The 17,763-nt window shown below is 40.1% G+C and overlaps 1 protein-coding gene across 13 annotated transcripts in view; it reads right to left on the bottom strand.

The window, feature by feature from the left end:
* Positions 1–17,763, bottom strand: part of DTNB (dystrobrevin beta) — a 194,158-nt gene that overhangs the window by 173,655 nt on the left and 2,740 nt on the right. The gene's annotated exons all lie outside the window — the stretch shown is intronic.

A 17,763-nucleotide genomic window follows, 5' to 3' on the forward strand; every position in this document is an offset into this window, starting at 1 on the left:
TTCCATTACTGGAAGTCTGTCATTGGAGAAGTCTTTCATCACTCTAAGATTTATTCCTTATTGCTGAAATGGCATAAAAATCATATATTCACTAACCAGTCATTTGCCAAATGCTTATCAAGTAGCTCTTACATGGCAGGCACATCTCAAGGTCCTGGAAATATTGCAGTAGCTTCTATAGGATTAAGTGCAGGAATTTGTTTAGATGGTGCAGTGGCATTGAGGCCCTACAGAAAATGAATTGGAGATGCCAGAACTGGATGGAGGGCATGAAGGAAGGAGTCGGTGTGTCCTAACCCTTACCAATTCTGTCTGTTCTGGACTGACCATGTCTGCTTTTTTTCTCTCTCTCTTTTTAATCTGAGGGCTTCTCTGAACTTTGAAGTCCATTTTGTTACATGTGACCGGCCTGAAATACTATAGATTTACCACTCCATGGGACAGTCTTAGCTAGGATTGATGGGGTCAGTATATAACCACCTACCTTACCCTCTCAAGGGGTACAACTCTGAAGACAGGTTCTACACGGGCTCCTAGAGCGCTACAGTGGTAACTTGCTTGATAACAAGCCCTTTTTATTTGCTATTTCACTTCTCGGCCCGCTACTGGTATTTCCTGGGATAACCTCCAAAACAAAATGCTTGCACTCAAATCCTGGTCTAAGAGTCAGCTCCTGGGGAACTTATAACAGTGAATCTTCATTTCAGTCAACCTTATACTTGTTATGACATAAAACTTACGGGGTACACATAAACTAAAATAACTATAAATTATTTTCCTAGGCCTTAGTGAGAGGTGGCTCCATCCCAATGCTGTGGCTACTAAGACCTACATCTTTGTGATTATGATTTTAACAGCTCCACTCAGCAAAGATCTAATCCTACTGACATGCCTGATTATATATCCTTGCCTTCCTGACATAACCTTGAAGATCAACACTGGCATTAACATAGTACTGTACTCTCTGCACTTCCTTCCACTTGGACTCCTGGCACATCGCCTTTTCTTGGCCTCATAATCTAGAGATAACCAAACCTCCTATCATTCCCTTCACATACTGACTCTGATTTCAAACCCTGCCATTTCCTTCCTCATAATCACCCTCATATCCATCCACCCTTTTTTCCCATTTCAACTGCCAAAATTTCTGTCCACATGAATGCACAAATAAAACGCTGTGATGCTGTGATCTCAGGACTCTGTGCCCCCTTCTTCCTGCCATTCATCCTGTGGACACACAGAGAAGTCCACTAGGTGCATTTATTCAAACACGTTCCATCTTCAGTGGATCCTCGTCACCCTACTCAGGAGCTGCATTCCACCCAATTAAAAAGAGCACAAAGTGAAATGTTCCAGGCATAGAAAAACAAATATTGTACAACCCACTCATCTGTGGAATCTAATACTATGGGGTGGGGGAGGTAAACTCATTACAGAAGCAGAGTAGAACAATTTGCCAGGGGCTCAGGGGTGGGGGAGATGGAGAGATGTTGGTCAAAGGATATGAACTTTTGGTTTAAGATGGAAACCGAAAAAAAAGAAAAAGATAGAAACTGAATGCACAGCATGGTGGCTACAGTTGATAATACCATACTTTATACTTGAAATTTGCTGAGAGTAGATCTTAAACATTCTCACCATACACACAAAAAAGGTAACTATGTGAGGTGGTGGATGTGTGAAGAAACAAAACTAGAGAAATGGTAAAATGATCTTTGGTTGACAGATGTGGGGGAAAGGGAAGAGGAATGAGTAGGTGAAGCACTGACTTTTATGTGGTGAAACTTCCATGATACTATACTGGTAGAGACATGACAGTATGCATTTGTCAAAACCCACAGAAGCCCTGGCTGGTTAGCTCAGTTGGTTAGAGCATCATCTGGAAACACCAAGGTTGCAGGTTCTATCCTCAGTCAAGGCAAATATGGGAAGCCCACAATAAATGCACAACTAAGTGGAACAAATGAATGCTTCTCTCTCTTTTTTCTTTCTCTTTCTTTCTCCCCCTTCTTCTCTCTTTCTAAAATCAAAAAAAATAAATAACAATAAAAATTTACAACACAGAGTATGTGTACATTTTTATTAAATCCTTTAGGATATCTGAGGGTCCAAGGATGACATGCAGAATGGGACAAAACAATCTTACCTGTATTACAAATGTATGAAACAACCTCACTGAAGGGAGCGGGGTAAAGGAAGTGATCCAAGTAACTCTGGAAATGAATGGTGTCTGTAAGACTAAAAGCAAAACAGAATATACCTAAGTACTACTGTACTCTAGTTTCACAGGTTATATAAGTTACCAGTTCTAATACTGCTATGCATGTGTACTGGAATTGAATGATTATCTAAAGGGATGGCATTAGGTGGAGTGTGAGGTTACAGATAAGCAAAGTGAGAAGCTAAAATGATCCATGTAGTAATAGATTACAATTGCAGACATCAGTATAAGATGATGTTTCACTTAACATAGAAGTAATTATAGACATGTATATATGCATGGATTAGTATCCACAGATGTCCTTACCCTATCAACTGAGATGGCATAGAAATAACAATATCTCAGTAGCAGTGAGCATACCTAGTGCCCAAATTTTGGGTTATAATACCGTTCTCCAATAAAAGGAACCAGGAGAAATGATTGAGGCAAGAAATATACAAGATGAGCCTGGAGTACCTTGTAATGTAAAAAGTGAGGAAGTTCTGGGAGGAAAAAAATCATATGATAGGGATATATCAAAGGGACACAAAAGCCGACTGAAAGAACACCCAATGGCCAAAGCTGGAACAATTTCAGCAACAAAATAAATATCCATAGTACTACATATCTATCAGTTAATACTGATATTAAATGAAAAAGAATGGACAACTATACTGTGAAAAATTCCCAGTAAGTGATGTCCGTGCTCAGCCCTAGAGAAAGGGAAGCACAGCCCCCACTCCCTAAGTGACACCCTCACAAAGACAGCGGCATGAAGAGGGAGGGGACATGACCTGACAGTGGAGAAACCTGAATGAAAAGCACTCCCTCAGCCAGTGCAGTCCAACACCATAGTGAGACACCATGCTGACACTGTATATCCTCGACAGGATGTGATGAAAACGGCATTTTCCGTCTGTGGTCTTACTCCTCACAGCACATGAGCCCAGTTTAGTCATGAGAAAAACATCAGGCAGCTCTCCATTGAGGGATAATCTACAAATACCTTACCGGCACTTCTCAAATTCATCAAAAACGTGATTAGTAAAGTTTGAGAAACTGACAAAACCAAGAGACATCTAAGAATACATGACAACTACAAGAAATGCAGTACCCTGGAGGGGGATGGTGGGACAGAAAAAGGCCATTAGGTAAACACTAAGGAAATCTGAATAAAGTACGGATTTTAGTTAGTAATAACGCATCATCACTGGTTCGTTAACTGTAACAAATATACTAATGTAAGAAGTTAATAACAGAACAGGGTACATGAGACCATTATGTTCTTTCTTTTTATTTGTAAATCTAAGATTTCTAGGCCCTGGCCAGTTTGCTCAGTGGATAGAGTGTCAGCCTGGCTCATGGAGGTCCTGGGTTCGATCCCCGGTCAGGGTACACATGAGAAGCGACCATCTGCTTCTCTTTTCTTCTCTCTCTCCCTTCTCTCTCTCTTTCCCTCCCGCAGCCAGTGGCTTGGTTGGTCTGAGCATTGGCCTCAGGCACTGAGGATAGCTCAGCAGCCATTGGCCCCAGACAGGTGTGGCCAGGTAGATCTGGTCGTGGCACATGCAGGAATGTCAAACTATCTCCCCTCCTCTCACTTAAAAAAAAAAAAAAAAAAAGACAGTACAAGTACAAACACATATTCATTTCTTTCTATCCTCTTAACTGACTTAAAAAGCACATAAAATTATACCTATAAAATTGTATTGTTGGGCCTGTAATATACTGAATTCCCTGAGAGGACATAACAATCCTAAATGCCTACACTCCTAACCATAATGCCTCAAAATACACTCAGCAAAAACTGATAGAATGGAAAGGAGAATTAGACAAACCTATACGTATGCTTGGAGACTTCAACACTCCTCCATGACCAACACATGTAGGAAGTCAAGAAGGCCATGAAGGACTGAACAGCACCATCAGCCAACTAGATCTAATTGACAATTATGTCACCCAATAATAACAAACTACAAATTCTTTTCAAGTGCACATGAAACATGCATCACCAAATTCAGAAAAGTGGTACCTCTGGAGATAGAGCAGAATAAAGTCACCGCAGAGGGATACCAACTCTAGTAGCTACAGTTCATTTATTAGGCTGGGTTCCGGGTACACTGTAGTCTTCTTGATGCTATTATACATCCTATTTTATAATAAAATGGTAAGTCCTTTACTCTGAATATATTCTCTGGTGAACCTTTTCTTCAATGGTTTGGTGGATAGGAGGGAAGCAGGTCTTCGCATATTTTATTAATAAAATGAAGTATACCAAATACCGTTAGTTCTGTACTTTTACCCAAATGAACAAAAACTCTCACAAACTCCATAATTCGGTAAATATTTATAACTTCAAATCTTCAGCAATGTCTCTGATGAATATTGCAACAATATTTGCTAACAAAGGATGCAGTTCACCAAACTAAAATCATTAATTTGTCTATATATTATTTCAGCCACTACTACCAAAACAGGAATAACAAAGGTTTGTGGCTTTTTGTTTTGTACTCCTGAAGTAAGAAATCTCCATGAAACTTCTAAAAATATATAATTAAGTTAAAATTTTAAGGTCCTTGCCTGACCTGTGGTGGCACAGTGGATAAAGCGTCGACCTGGAAATGCTGAGGTCACCGGTTCGAAACCCTGGGCTTGCCTGGTCAAGGCACATATGGGAGTTGATGCTTCCAGCTCCTCCCCCCCTTCTCTCTCTCTCTGTCTCTCCTCTCTCTCTCTCTCTCTCTCTCTCTTTCTCTGTCTCTCCCTCTCCTCTCTAAAATGAATAAAAAAAAAAAAAAATTAAAAAAAAAAACAAAAAAAAACAAAAAAAAATTTTAAGGTCCTCGATTAATTAACACCTGACTGTAGCCATCACTGAAAAAGTTCAATAACTTTGCCTGACCAGGCCATGGCGCAGTGGATAGAGCATCGGACTGGGATGAGGAAAAGTTCAATACCTTTGCCTTCATATTCTGAATGTTTAAAGTATCTCAACTGATAACATTATTAGCTTCATACTCTCATTAGTGAATATCTAAGGCATGATATACTCAATGGTATATATAAATAAATTCACATATCAAATAGCATTTTAAACAAATTTATGGGTTTTTGTTCCACTTCAATCTGCTTAGATTATCATTCTTTCTGTACTTTGCGATTTACTCACCGCACGCCCATAATATAAACAGAAGTGTCGGCTCTGCTTTTCTCTTGCTGTTCACGTGTCCTAGCATTATTTCTTCAATCTTCAGTTGAATCTGAAACTTCAATCTGCAGTTTCTTTGTAGGAATCTTTTAAAGCCCTTTGTCTACTGAGTAAGGCTCGTTTCATTCCAATCAGATAATGGAATCTGAAAGACCACTAACCCAAGTAGAGGTGAACTATACAATATGTCTGACAGACTATAAGCAAATAAATAAGGAGGTTCACATATCAGTTCCAATAGGCTGAGGTGTCCCCTATTCCCTCTGCTCAGGTTACCTCGCTTATCTGATGTGTACCATCAGACATAAAGATGGGAGTAAAGTGCCAATCAATGGATTAAATATTAGTAAAAGTTAACTGCCCATATTTTCTTGCTACACCTTACCTAGCGGATCATTTTTGCATACCTCCCACTTTGAAAACCATTAATCTAAAAAAAAACAACAACAACAACAACAAAAAAACAAGAACAAGGAGTAAATGAGGAATATGGATAGTAGACTTAAGTGAGTAAACTTAGAGCCTAAGTGGCTAGTTAACTTGGCCTAAGGCTAGAAAGCTAGTAATCTGTGGAGTTAGGCAATGGACTTGACTTGAAAGTTCACTCTTTCCACTGTGCCACATCACCCCTTCAGGACAAACACCAGGATTCCAGGAAAGAAAAGAATACAGGTCCCCCAATTGTGGTGTGAATCAGAACTTAATTCATAGTTAAACCCGGTGTGAAGCTAGAGTAACAAAACGTCTGGGTTCTTCTTAGTCCTATCTGGGAAGCAATATGTTCTAGAGTTAGACTACATCTGCAGGTAGTAAAAACTAAAGGGAACAGCAGGTCTAGAAATGTTTCCAATATGTCTCTACTGCACCCAAATGTTAACTATCCTTCATTTCCCTGGACTCTTTTTGTTAATGTGACCATTCCAGTTTTCATTTACTTCAAAGCATTCAGGTATCAAAACTTCTTGTGGCCTGACCAGGCGGTGGCGCAGTAGATAGAGCGTCAAACTGGGATGCAGAAGGACCCAGGTTCGAGACCCCAAGGTTGCCAGCTTGAGTGTGGGCTCATCTGGCTTGAGCAAAAAGCTCACTAGCATGGACCCAAGGTCACTGGCTTGACCAAGGGGTTACTCAGTCTGCTGAAGGCCCACGGTCAAGGCACATAATGAGAAAGCAATCAATGAACAACTAAGGCGTTGCAACGAAAAACTGATGATTGATACTTCTCATCTCTCTCCGTTCCTGTCTCTCTGTGCCTATCTATCCCTCTATCTGACTCTCTCTGTCCCTGTAAAAAAATTAAAAAAAAACTTCTTGTGCAAGTTTACTGTCCCTCAGCAAAACAACTGTCAGGTTTTCTCTGGATGACCAGTTAATTAAGAAGTCAGAGATGACTGCAGTGGATAGAGTGTCAGACTGGGACATAAAGGACCCAGGTTTGAGGCCCTGAGGTCGCCGGCTTGAGCGTGGTCTCATCCGGCATGAGCGTGGGCTCATCTGGTTTGAGCGCAGGGTCACTGGCTTGAGCATGGGACCATAGACGTAACCTCATTGTCGCTAGCTTGAGCCCAAAGTTTGCTGGCTTGAAGCCCAAGGTCACTGGTTTGAGCCCAAGGTCATTGGCTTGAGCAAGGGGTCACTCATTCTGCTGCAGCCCCCCCCCCAATCAAGGCACATATGAGAAAGCAATCAGTGAACTAAGGTGACACGACAAAGAATTGATGCTTCTCATTTCTCTCCCTCTTGTCTGTCTGTCCCTATCTGTGTCTCTGTCAAAAAAAAAAAAAAAAGAACTCAGAGATGACTGAGATTGTCATTACTAAGCACTAGCTGTAACCAGTCAAACTTCCCTTTAAGAGAACTTCCTTATTTCAGGAAAATGCTCCACCATCCTTCCTCTAATACTTCTTCTTTTCTCTTCTCTTTCAGATTAGAAATAAAAGATGCCAGGAAAAGTAAATGTCTATAAAACCCTAGAGAATTTCTATTTTACAAATCTGAGAAATAGGTTCCAATAAAAAACATTCAGCCTGACCAGGCAGTGGGCACAGTACACAGAGCACTGGACTGGGATATGGAGGACCTAGGTTTGAGACCCCGAGGTTGCCAGCTTGAGTACGGGCTCATCTGGTCTGAGCAAAGCTCACTAGCTTGAGCCCAAGGTTGCTGGCTCAAGCAAGGGGTCACTCAGTCTGCTGTAGCCCCCCGGTCAAGGCACATATGAGAAATCAATCAATGAACAACTAAGGAACTGCAACAAAGAATTGATGTTTCTCATCTCTCTCCCTTCCTGTCTGTCTGTCCCTCTCTGACTCAGTCTCTGCCACAAAAAATAAATAAATAAACATTCAAATACTGTACTACACTACCACTCAGAATCCTGTATAGCAAAAAGAACCTCACAGGGCGGTAAAACCACAGTGCCTGCCTGACTGGTAGTGGTGCAGTGGATAGAGCATCGACCTAGTACACTGAGGACCCAAGTTCAAAACCCCAAGGTCACCGGCTTGAGCATAAGCGCATCCGGCTTGAGCACAGGGTTGCCAGCTTGAGCATACGATCATCGACATGATCCCATGGTCGCTGGCTTGAAGCCCAAGGTTGCTGGCTTAAAGCCCAAGGTCACTGGCTCAAGCCCAAAGTCACTGGCTGGGCTGGATCCCTGGGGTCAAGGCACGTATTAGAAGCAATCAGTGAACAACTACAGTGACACAACTACAAGTTCATGCTTCTTATCTCTCTCCCTTCCTGTCCCTGTCTCTCTCTCTCGCTCTCTCACTAAAAAAAAGTAAAAATAAAAAATAAAATCACAGCGCCTGGTGCAAACTAAGAGCCTAATAAATGTTAGCCATTATTATTATTATTATTATTAGTGGTGGTGGTGTTATTATGTACTTTCCCTCTTGGATGATGCCTAGACTAGAAATCTGTAATCAAGGCTCCTTTGTCTTACTTAATTTACATTTCCTCTGATTCATTTAAAAGTATAAAAATATAGACTTGGATAAAGAGTAAATATTTTGTTATTAATCGTATGAAGCATCAGAAACCTGGAATAGTTAACAAAGTTTTTAATAAAAGTGAAAGAAGATAAAGTAGTAGAAATGCAATGTGGCCAAGAAATAATTAAGAGAATATAGGAAAGCCTGACCAGGTGGTGGCGCGTCGGACTGGGATGCGGAAGGACCCAGGTTTGAGACCCCGAGGTCGCCAGCATGAGCGCGGGCTCATCTGGCTTGAGCAAAGAGCTCACCAGCTTGGACCCAAGGTCGCTGGCTCCAGCAGGGGTTACTCGGTCTGCTGAAGGCCCACGGTCAAGGCACATGTGAGAAAGCAATCAATGAACAACTAAGAAGTCGCAATGCGCAACGAGAAACTGATGATTGATGCTTCTCATCTCTCTCCGTTCCTGTCTGTCCCTTTCTATCTCTGCCTCTGTAAAAAAAAAAAAAAAAAGAGAGAGAGAGAGAATATAGGAAAATAGGGGGAAAGATAAGTCACAAAAAGGAGAAACAGGTGCCTCAAGTCCACTAAAGACAAACCTAATAATTTTTCCTAAAATCTACCAAGGACTGCTTAGTTCTTAAGAGGAAATTTTAGTTCTAAGCAAAGACACTAAACTACTTATATAAGGAAATAATAAAAGCATATGAATAAAAAAAAGGTGCATTTGAAAATGACATGCAAAGCTCTAGTTTTCATAGTTACACTTCAGAAAAAGTATCCTTGTTATTTCTATAATTAAGCTTGTCCCTAAAGAAAAATTTTTAAGAAAGACATATAAAAATTACGTCTTCAAATGATTTTGGAATTCATAAAATAAATAAGACCCATTAAATGTGTTCCAACCAGCCCAGGCCAGTTGGCTCAGTGGTAGAGCGTCGACCTAGCATGTGGAAGTCCTGGGTTCAATTTCTGGTCAGGGCACACAGGAGAAGTGACCATATGCTTCGCCACCCCTCCCCTCCCCTTCTCTGTCTCTCTGTCTCTCTCTCTTTCTCTCTCTTTCACTCTCTTTCACTCTCTTTTCCTCCTGCAGCTATGGCTCAATTGATTCAAGTGTATTGGTCCCTGGTACTGAGAATGGCTCAGTGGAGCCTCTGCCTCAGGAGCTAACAATAGCCCAGTTGCAAGCATCAGCCCCAGATGGGCAGAGCATCAGCCCCAGACAGGGGTCACTGGGTGGATCCCGGTCGGGGTGCATGTGGGTATCTATCTCCCTTCCTCTCACTTAAAAAAATAATGTGTTCCAACCTAAATCAAACTATTTGTATTTCTTTTTGAGCATAATATGCAGCCTTCACATCCAAATCCTGGATGTTAACAATTTCTTTTCTGAGTTCTCACAGCTTTGATTTCAGTTAACACATTGGTAGTAATGATTATAAACCACAAAACCCACAGGCAAAGCAATCGAGAATCAGACTATGAGGGCTTAGAAGTAACCTAGCCCAGACCCCCTACTTTGCACATCCAAATAAGTAAATGTCTTGTCCCAGCATATTACTGTACTTTACAATAAAGAAATTAAAATACAAATCCATAACTCCTAACTCCCGGTCCACCTTTCTATAAAAGAACACTAGGATAAATTTTCCATGTCTGTGGTCTGTAGGGAAGATTTCATAAACAATAAATTTAAAACCACAAATTTACAATTTTGTATATCAAAAGATTATAACTTTAAAAGTGTTTTATAAGATAAGCTGCAAACTGAAAGAAAACATTTGAAGCCATCTAGTAGAATACTAGCATCCAAAATGTAGTAAAAATTATAAATCAGTATGAAAAATAGAATAGAAAACAGGTAAAGGATGAAAACAAGCAAATCACAGAAACCTAAAGAGCCAATAAAAACCTACAGCAATATCCAAACTTTCTAGTAATCAGAAAAACATATTAAAAACCAAAATAAGATTACATTGTACATCAAGCAGATTTGCAAAAATGATAAAGTATAACAACGGTTGACAAGGCAGGGAAACAATAGAAGCCACCCAACACTGGAGTGAACATTAACTGATAAGACCACCTCGGGGAAGAATTTAGCAATATCCACTAAAGTTGAAGATGTGCATGGAACACAAGCCAGTGGTTTCTCCTAGGTACACATGCTAAAACACATGCATGTGCGCATGAGGAGATGTGACAAGAACTGTCACAGCAGCACTGTTTGTAATAGCAAAAAAAAAAAAAAAAATCATAACAAACTGCTAATCCTCAGGGAAATATAAAAGTAAACTGAGATATAGTCAAACAACAGAATCCTATCCAGCCAAGAAAATACATGCACTAGAGCTACATATATCCATATAAGTAATTATTACATATAATGTTGAGAGATAAAGTTACAAAAATATGTAATTAATACTGTTGATAGAAGTTTTTTTAAATGCAAAACTATTATACATTTTAGGGCTATTTAAGTAACAAAAGTATGAAAATATGTACAGAAATGAAAAGCCTCCAATTCAGAGTGGCGGTTTCCTCAGAAGAAGAGGAGAGTACAATTGGGAGTTACACAGGAGTTCGCCTTTAAAAGGAGCCTAGTTTCTTCAGTTAAGTGGTATGTACACAGGTATTCACTAGTATATTTTCTAGACCTCTTGGAGAACTAATACTGCATAATGTTTAAAGAATTTAAAAAAATAAACCCAAGGTCCAACCAAAATAATTTTACTCCAGAGCCCACAGGCTTAACTATGACACTATTTACTCTATTTCTGTTTGTGCAGTGAAGGAAGGTTTAGTCATTCAGACTGCTTAAAAGCAACAAGGTATCTGACTAGAGAGAAAGTCTCTTAAGGAAATCATATTGGAGACACAAAGTGGTCACATCACCATACTGAGGAATCATATGGGTAAGCCAAAAGGCAAAGCCAAAGTTGAATGGAATATAAAACAGTCTGGTTCAGAGACAGCATGTAGAAAGAACATGTGCTTTGAAGTCCAAGCTGGGTTCAAATACTAACCCTGTCACTGATTAGCTGTGCAACCCCAAACAAATTTTAACTTCTCTGAGCTCAACTGCCTCAACTATACAGTGGAGATACTATATCTAGCTCCCAAAGTTGTAAAAATTAAAAAGTAGCCATTATCCATGAAAATTCCTTGACACAAAGTAGCCTCATAGAAGATAATATTATTACTTGCAGAAAAAAGTCTCTCTCTGCCAAGAGGAGACAAACCAGGGAAAGACAGAAGTTAAAAAGGGGAAGTCAAGAGTCTAGAAAAAGAAGCCAGTAAAAAGCTAAAATGGTTAGGGGATGAAAATGTCCTTGCAGTGTCCCAGACAGCAAAAAAAAAAAAAATTTTTTTTTAATGAGTACTTTTGTCAGTATAGTGAGGCTTAGTTACAAGAATATTTAGACCATTGGGTGATGGGCACTCAAATCAATGTACAGTTGCTATAGAGATGTATACCTGAAACCTATGTGTTCCTGTGAACCAAGGTCACCCCATTAAATCTCATTTCTAAATACAAAAAATTTTTTTAAAGAATATTTAGTCCAAACCTGATTATTACTGCATTTTAGTCCTGTTTTAGCTTATATATAATGTTGTTAATATACAAAACTTCAAAATAAAAATGTGGACCCTGGTCAGCTGGCTCAGTGGTAGAGCATCAGCCCAGAGTAGAAGTCCCAGGTTTGATTCCTAGTCAGGGCAAACAGGAGAGGCGACCATTTGCTTCTCTACCCCTCCCCCTTTCTCCCCAACCCTCTCTCTCTCCTGCAGCCATGGCTGGATTGGTTCAAGCAAGTTGGCCCGGGCACTGAGGATGGCTCCATGGTCTCACCTCAGGTGCTAAAATAGCTCGGTTGTCAAGCAACAAAGCAATGGCCCCAGATGGGCAGAGTATTGCCCTGTAGGAGGCTTGCCAGGTGGATCCCGGTCCGAGTGCACATGAGAGTCTCTCTGCCTCTTCGCCTCTCACTTAATAATAAAAAAAAAGAATAAAATGTGTTTTTTTTTAAAGGTTTGTTTTTTGTTAAAAATGCATTAAAAATATATCATATATACAATGTATGCTTCTTTTGGCATACATAACTCAAAAATGCTCTCTCCTACTTTTGAAAAATTGATTTTAGAGTGAGAATAAAAGAGAGAAAAAAACATCAATTTGTTATTCCACTTATTTATGTATTCATCAGTTGATTCTTGTATGTGTCCTGTCAGGAATCAAACCCACAACCCTGGCGTATCAGATGACATTCTAACCAACTGAGCTAACAGACCAGGGTTCTCCTACTCTTAACATATTAAAGAGAATTCAATGGTAATTTCAACAAAAGCCCCCAAAAAACCCTTGATAAAATTCAATACCCAATAAAAATACAAACCAAGAACAGAAGAAATCTTCCTTAAGTTGACAAAGACATCTACCAGAAACCTTCAGTAAGTATGACATCTAACAGTAAAATATTGGAAGCATTCCAATCCAAGAAAATAAAAGTGCCCGTTATCATCACTACTATTCAACTTTTGTACTGAAGGGTCTAGGTATGTATCGCAATAACACAGAAAACAAAATAAGTGGTATAAAGTTTAGAAAAAACCTGGCCAGTTAAATCTAGCCAAAGCAGATCAGTAAATAGACACTTGCATGCATCCCCTCTGCTCAAATACAGAGTAACAGATAAAACATTTTTTAAAAAAGTTTAAATGAGTTAAGAAGGTTTAACAACCTCCATTTGGATCCAAAACAGAACAGACACACAAAACTGGGAGTGGGACTGAAGCTACAGACTTGCTGGACGCTGAGTCCAAATGTAGGTGTGTATTTCCTGCAGGGCAAGAGTGACACACAGAGCAAAGGACCTGAAGAAACAGGAGACATCTGAACCAGACTCACAGTTTAAAGCCCAGGATGAGGCTGGAGCTGAAAGGAAGCTAAAAATTACCGCTGTCAGTCTCTGTCTAGAATTATATAGTTTATGCAATACTCTGGGCTTAAAAAATGGGAGGACAAAACATAGACTCGTGACCAGGAACTGAACCAAGACATTCATATACTTTGTGAGTGGATCTAAAAGAGCTTCAATTACCTCAAAGAGCAGGACCCTTGACCCATCATTATCATATCTGATTTTTTATTAAGTTCCAGTAAGTCAATGAAAGCACCTAAGATATCACTACACAGAGAAGGGTGAGCACAGGGATAAGAAAAACAAAGTCAAAAGCACAAACACTCAAATGAGTTTGTAAATCAAGATTTCAAAACACACAAAGAAATATAATGCTAAGAAAGTCAACAAAAGCAACAACTGGAATATGAATTCATTCCAGATGAAATTTAATTTTACAGAACAGTTTGACAAAGACTTATTTTTAAATACATTTAGGGCTCTAGAATATAATTTTTTTAATTATCGGGAATGCAAAATTGTACAACTACTTTGGAAGACAGATAGTTTCTTACAAAGCTAAACCTACTCTAACCATACAACCCAGAAATCATGCTCCTAAGTATTTATTCAAAAGAGTTGAAAATTTATGTCCACACAAAAACCTGCACACTAGTATTAACAGAACCTTTATTCATAATTACCAAAAATTGGAAGTAACCAAAATGTCCCTCAATATGTGAATTGATAAATAAGCTGTGGTATTTTCATATTATTCAGCGACAAAAAAAAAAAAAAAGAGCTATCGCCGGACCAAGCGATGGCACAGTGAATAGAACGTCGGACTGGGATGCAGAGGACCCAGGTTCAAAACCCGAGGTTGCTGACTTGAGCACAGGCTCACCAGCTTGAGAGGAGGGTCTCTGGCTTGAGCACAAAGGTTGCAGGCTTGAAGCCCAAGGTCACTGGCTTGAGCAAGGGGTCACTCGCTCTGCTGTAGTCCCTGGGTCAAGGTACATATGAGAAAGCAATCAATGAACAATGAAGGTGGCTCAACAAAGAATTAATGTTTCTCATCTCTCTCCCTTCCTATCTGTCTGTCCCTATCTGTCCCTCTCTGTCCCCCCCAAAAATAAAAAGAGCTATCAAGTTAGGAAAAGATATCAAGGAACCTTAAATGCATAATGCTAATAAGTAAAAGATACCAATATAAAAGACTACATACAGTACAATCCCAACTATATGACATTCTAGAAAAGCCAAAGCTATAGACACAGTAAAATGACCAGTGGTTACCAGAAGCACAGGTGGAGAAAGGAAAGAACAACAGAAGATTTTTAGAGCAATGAAATTATTCTGTATGATATTGCAATGACATCACATGAAATGCCATGTAATGACCTTAATGACACATAACATACATTTGTAAAAACCCATAGAATTATGTCCCATAGAGTGAAGCCTAGTATAAACTATGAACTTAAGTTAACAATAATGTATCAAGGCTCTGGCCAGTTGGCTCAGCTATAGAGAGCGTCGGCCTGGCATGTGGAAGTCCCGGGTTCAATTCCTGGCCAGAACACACAGGAGAAGCACCCATCTGCTTCTCTCCCCTGCCCCCTCCTTCCTCTCTATATCTCTTCCCCTCCTGCAGCTAAGGCTCCACTGGAACAAAGTTGGCCTGGGCACTGAGGACGGCTCCACGGCCTCTGCCTCAGGCACTAGAATGGCTCTGGCCACAATGGATGGACGCCTCAGATGGGCAGAGCGTGGACCCCTGCTGGGCATACTGGGTGGATTCCGGTTGTGCGCATGCAGGAGTCTGTCTGACTGCCTCTCCGCTTCTAACTTCAAAAAAATACAATAGCCTGACTAGGTGGTGGCGCAGTGGGTAGAACATTGGACTGGGATGCGGAAGGACCCAGGTTCGAGACCCCGAGGTCTCCAGCTTGAGCATGGGCTCGTCTAGTTTGAGCAAAGCTCACCAGCTTGGACTCAAGGTCGCTGGCTCAAGCAAAGGGTTGCTCGGTCTGCTGAAGGCCCAGGTCAAGGCACATATGAGAAAGCAATCAATGAACAACTAAGGTGTCACAACGAAAAAACAATAATTGATGCTTCTCATCTCTCCGTTCCTGTCTGTCTGTCCCTATCTACCCCTCTCTCTGACTCTCTCTCTGTCTCTGTAAAATAAATAAATAAATAAACAAAAAAATACAATAATAATAATAATGTATCAATATTGATTTAGCAGTTGTAACAAGTGTACCACAGCGATGCAAAATATTATAATGGCAAATTGAGGATGGGGAAGTGCGGACATATAGGAGGAACTCTTTGCACTATCTACCCATTTTGGTCATATTCAGTTCTGTGCATAATATTTTCTTATCCTGGAGAGAAGATTCCACTTCTGGGTATACACTCAGAAGAACTAAAAGCAAGGACCTGGACATGTGTTTGTATAGTTTTTACACAACAGCATTATTCACTATAGCCAAAAGGTAGAAACAACTGAAATGTCCACTAATGGATGAACAAACAAATGTGATTTATACACAAATGAAATAGTATTCAGCCTTAGAAAAGGAAGAAAATCCTGACACATGCAACAATATAAACTCTGAAGACATTATACTAAGTTCCAGAAACCAAACACAAAAGGACAAGTACTGTATGATTCCATCTATATGAGGTACCAGAGCCATCAAATTCATAGAAACAGAATGTAGAAAGGTGGTTACCAGGGCTTGAGGGAGGGAGTTAGTGTTTGATGGGCACAGAGTTTCAGTCGGGAAAAATGAAAAAGTTCTGGAGATAGACGGTGGTCATAGTTGCACAACGCTGTGAATGTAGTTAATGCTAGAGAACCATATACTTAAAAATGGCTAAAATGGCAAATTTTATGTTGTGTATATTTTACCAAATTAAAAAAAAAAATGAGGGCCCTGGCCAGTTGGCTCAGTGGTAGAGTGTTGGCCTTGTGTGAGGATGTCCTGGGTTCAATTCCTAGTCAGGGCACACAAGAGAAGCAACCATATGCTTCTCCACGCCTCCTGTCCCCCTTTTCTCTCTTTCTTTTCTTCTCCCACAGCCATGGCTCGATTGGTTCAAGTGCATTGGTGGGGGTACTGAGGATGACTCCATGTAGCCTTTGCCTCAGGCACTACAAATAGCTCTATTGAGAGCATGGCCCCAGATGGGCAGATCATTGGCCCCAGATAGGGGTTGCCTGGTGGATCCTGGTCAGGGCGCATGTGGGAGTCTGTCTCTCTGTCTCCCCTCCTCTCATTTGGAAAAAATAAAAGAAGAAAAATGAGAAAAAGTGCTAAAAACTGGTTAGCCCAATTGAAAAACAAATTATATCTCTTCATTAGACTATATAGAAATTTCACACTGAAAGCAAAACTTTTTTTTTATTATTTTAGAAGAAAATATAGAAATATATCATTCATGCCCTGGGGCAGAGAAAATTTACTTAATCAGACACACACAGAGATTCTTTTTTTTTTTTATTTTTATTTTTATTTTATTTTTTTATTTTTAGAGAGGAGAGAGAGAGAGAGACAGAGAGGGAGAGAGAGGAGAGAGAGACAGAGAGAGAGAGAGAAGGGAGGAGGAGCTAGAAGCATCAACTCCCATATGTGCCTTGACCAGGCAAGCTCAGGGTTTCGAACCAGCGACCTCACCATTTCCAGGTTGACACTTTATCCACTGCACCACCACAGGTCAGGCGAGATTCTTTTAATTTAAAGAAATTTTTTTTCATAAATATAACATGAAAATTTTAAACTTGTATACAACCAAAGACACTGAATGAAGGGAAAAGGCAAGCCTCAGATTGGCAAGGTGCATCCACAACACAGATATCCATCAAAAACAATATCCAAAGTAACCTAACTGATCCTCACTGAGTGAAGGATACAGAAATGGTCATTTCGGTCTACAACCAAACACTACTCAGCAGTTAAAAATAAATGAACCAGATCCACAAGTAGCAGCATGGTTAAATCTCCATCAATTAAAATTTCAAATGTGCACAAACCCCCTTTGGCCCAGCAAGTCTACTTTTCATTCGCTGCAGCTCTGTCTGAAACTCTAGCACAATACACTCTTCATGGGAGAATGTGTAGCAGTCAAGAAGGATCAGATAGATCCCTATGTATCAACATGAAAAGATCTCAGATATTCTGTTAGAAAACAAGCTGCAGCACAATGTGTACAGTATCATGTCATGAATGTGGGGAGAACAGGGAAAGCCTGCTTTTTTCTGTATTACCTATCTATAGATGAAAATGCATACAGAAAGGTCAGAAAGGGTCACAATAAATTGATTAACTACAGTTTCAGTGGAGAAGGATGGGGGCTAAAAAGGCTTTTATTCTGTCTGTACTGTCTGAGTATTTTTTAAGAGCGTGCACTCATAAGCCATTTGCAGAGCTGCGGTACCCAGCCACACTGTGCACCATACAACCCAGGAGCTGTCATTCGCAGGACTCTGTTGTGAATGGCAC

The sequence above is a fragment of the Saccopteryx bilineata genome, chromosome 3 (genome assembly GCF_036850765.1).
Source record: "Saccopteryx bilineata isolate mSacBil1 chromosome 3, mSacBil1_pri_phased_curated, whole genome shotgun sequence".
NCBI classification, from domain to species: domain Eukaryota; kingdom Metazoa; phylum Chordata; class Mammalia; order Chiroptera; family Emballonuridae; genus Saccopteryx; species Saccopteryx bilineata.